The following is a 3953-nucleotide window of genomic DNA, read 5'->3' on the forward strand; positions in this document are numbered from 1 at the left end:
CTCTCTCTTCCTCCCCCTCCCCCTCCCTCTCCCTCCCCCCTCTCCTCTCCCTTCCTCCATAACCCTTCTTCTCCCTCTCTCCCTCCATCCTTCCCTTCTACCCCCCCTCCTCTCTCCCTCCCCCCTACTCTCCCCCCTCTCCCTCTCTCCCTCTCTCTCTCCCTCCCTCCCTTTTCATTCACATATTTTCTACTACCAATAGCGCGTACGGTGTGTTGAAACTATTAGTTCACTGCCCCGCCATAACTTTTTTAAGGCAAAGGAGCGCGTATGAGGTACCAAGCCCATTATTCGCTACCCTACGATAACATTTTTTAGGCTTAGGAGTGCGCATGCGCTACTTATTAGTCTAGAATAGGAAAAAAGAATACCATTGGGCTTGCCAACATTTTATTGACTAAGAGCCCATACACAATTATTAATGCAGCGCATATGCGGTACATAAACATAGTTTTAGTTGCCCAAGAGCCTCAACGACCTCAAAAGAAGTTTTTGAGGTCGTTGAAGGCCCCACTGGAACTGTGTCTGCACTTCTATCACTATTTTATACATAGAAGTAAGTGAATTTTTGTTTTTGCAAGATTTCAAATGATCGAATTGTTGTTCTTATTAGTTTTTGTCAATAGTATTTGATGCTCTGCAAAAAGGATTAGAAAATTTGTTTGATGGCAACACACACAAGAGCACAAGAAACAAACGTTAGTGTTAGCAACAAAAGACTATCCTAAATAGGCATATCAAGAGAGATATTAAGCATGAAATAGAAAGCATACAAATATAGAATAGATAAACTATACTCCTCCAAATGCTAATCAAGATGCTCATAGTTGCTCCTCCCTTGTTCCTCTCCTCTCCAAGTTCCACATGAGTGTAGCTCTCAGCTTTTAGCACTAGCCATGGATGCCATATGGAGATTCAAGATGGTTGAATATGATAAACAAATGCTATGCAAGTGTAGATAGTTATGCTATGAAAAAGCTCTATGCTAATACCAGTATAACAACAATACTCTAATGCTTCCTTCTTTGCTTGAGGAGAAGGATTCTATTTATAGAAGAAATGGGGAAATGAAGGGTTAAGATTGAGCAATCTTAACAAGGGTTAGGATTGAAAGATATTCAATCCATGTGAGACTTTCAACCCAATCTTATGTTGACAAGTGTCACCATGAGGAGGCTTGAGAGGAGAGATAAGGAGCATTAAATGCTTGAGGGGACATGATGGTTACCCTAGGGGGTTGGGTTAGGGTTAGGTTAATGGATATTCCTTTTATCCAAGGGATAAATAAATGTGCAAGGGTTAAATGGTTACCTTAGTCAAAGAAATAAATGCTTTGAAGAGACCCATGAGTCAAAAGGATGGTTAAGTTAGAGGAAAGTCTCTAACCAAAGGTAAAAGGTGAGTTAACCATAAATGGTTATGTAAGAGCCTTTAATGGTTTGGAAGACTTTAGAGGTTAACCATTTGAAGACATAAAGCCTTTAATGGTTATTGAAGACTTTGGAGGTTTTTGAGAAGTGACTTCCTTTTATTTAGGAATGTGACAATGATTAGGATAGGATTAGGCTAATTAGAAGGAGTTAGAAGAATCTAGAAGGGATTTAGACATGCAAGTGGATTTTGTAGAAAAATGCAAGTGGGAGGAATTTTGAGATTTTCAATTGAAATAAAATCATTTATTTCAATTAAATGGTGTAATTTGCATTTATTTAAATGTGAATGTGAATTTTGGATTTCATTTAAATAAATCTTAATTTATTTACATGAGAAAAAGGAAGATAAAGCATTAAATGCTTGAAGACTTTGAGGGAAACCATTAAAGGCTTGGGAAGACTCTAGAAGGAAGCCATTAAGTTTGAAGACTTTGAGGGAAACCATTAAAGGCTTGAGAAGACACTAGAAGGAAGCCATTAAGTTTGAAGACTTTAAGGGAAACCATTAAAGGCTTGAGAAGACTCTAGAAGGAAGCCATTAAGTTTGAAGACTTTAAGGGAAACAATTAAAGGTTTCAAGTGGGTGAGGATAAATAGGATTTTAAATAAATAATTTATTTATTTAAAATAGTTGTGCAACTTGTATTTGTAGGAAAATGCAAGTGGGTGGAGGATAAAGGTGATTTAAATAAGTGTTAATCTATTTAAATGCGAGAGATGAGATTTTGGGGGATTTAAATAAATATTAATTTATTTAAATGTGAGAGAAGATTTAATTAAATAAATATGATTTATTTATTTAATTAATGGTCTGAATTTGGTTAAGTGAATTAAATCAAATAAATTGAATAATTTATTTAATTAATAGGAGAAGAGGGTTAAGATGAATTAATTAAATATTAATTTAATTAATTATTGATTGATGGTTAAATAATCAAATAAATACTAAATATTCATTAAATTAAGTGGATAGATTTATGTGACTACAGTATTGTTATTGTTTAATAGTTTGATTCCAAAAAATAGTGATAAGATGCATATTTATGGTTATTTGTTTGTTTATGAACTTTTGTTTACATATATATGTAATATGATTCTATTTAGGACAACTGATATCAACCATGGGAAAGAACAAGCGAGGAACGATGGAACAACGAGAGGCTCAAAAGGAAAGACAGAGGCAATGTATGAAGAAATTGAGTGACATAAGAACAATGGGAGAAGAAGGTATGTCATCCTCAACATCTTAATTAGATTTACCAAACAAATATAATGCACCTAATGCAATTGAAGAAGAGACATTTGATTACCGTATGAACCTAATGCAATTGAAGAAGATACCACATTTAATAATCAATTAAATGATGAACATACTACACCTTCTCTACTTGATGAATTGAATGTACATAATGCACCGATGTTAACACCTCCTAGAATCATTTGTAGGAAACCAAAGTATCTAATTGACATTGATGAGAATATATTGAAGCCAATGCCTATAAAATGAATGAACGAAATTTTAGGAGAATGGTTAAAAGAATATGGCAAAACTATTTTGAAAACTTAAATCAAACCGCAAGATGTCAATTAATTGTTCAAATGATTAAAAATTTGAATTTTAGAGAGACAATGAAAATTCTAGGCCTAAGATCATCTGAAAGTAACAGTGAAAGAACTATTGTGAGAAATCTATTTGATGCATATCAAGCTATTGGTTCAAAATCACGTACTAAAGATTCTAATGCTACTTGACGTGTCATTACATCAACCATAATGAGCAAGAAAATAAAAAAAGATCATTTGATAAGCAAAACAAGTAAGTCATTAAATGTTAGTAGAACAACATTAAGTAAAGCATTAAAGAGGCGGGAAAAAATAGAGGAACCTAACAATAATTCTCTTTGGGCATTCTCGGGTAGACTACCATGCAAAGACAAGGTTGTTGTTGATGCACTAAAAACATTAATTGAAAATTTTTGGCATGACAACACAAGAGTTTTTCCCAACCAAAGAGATGTTGTTAGAAGGTGAATTGGGTCTACAAATCATGAGCCACATGCCAAACATTATTTGGATATGACTCAAACTAAATTTTATGAAAGATTCCTTCAAAAGTTTCCTCAAATAAGAATTTCTCAAAGATTTTTTGAAATGGCAAAACCTTTTTATATTAAGATTAATCATGTATGCACCACGTGTTGTTGTAGGATGCATATTAAATTTTCCATACATTATGATATTTTTCGTCATATTTGTTCTACTTTGTACACTAACGATGTTTTGGAGGAATGTAATATACAAGCACCTCCTAAGTTGGCAAGATAATTTATTTCAAGTGTGCTATGTAATAGACATGATGGTTGCACTTATTATAAGATGCCTTGTTTGGAAGGTTCTTGTGCTATATGTGGTGGTTTGCAACATTTACCAAGATGCGTACATTTGGATAACACACATGAAATTGATATGAAACTAGTTTCTTTCGGAAAATACAAGACAATCACATATGGAGTTAAAGAT

The sequence above is a fragment of the Cryptomeria japonica genome, chromosome 1, assembly GCF_030272615.1.
Source record: "Cryptomeria japonica chromosome 1, Sugi_1.0, whole genome shotgun sequence".
Classification (NCBI taxonomy): domain Eukaryota; kingdom Viridiplantae; phylum Streptophyta; class Pinopsida; order Cupressales; family Cupressaceae; genus Cryptomeria; species Cryptomeria japonica.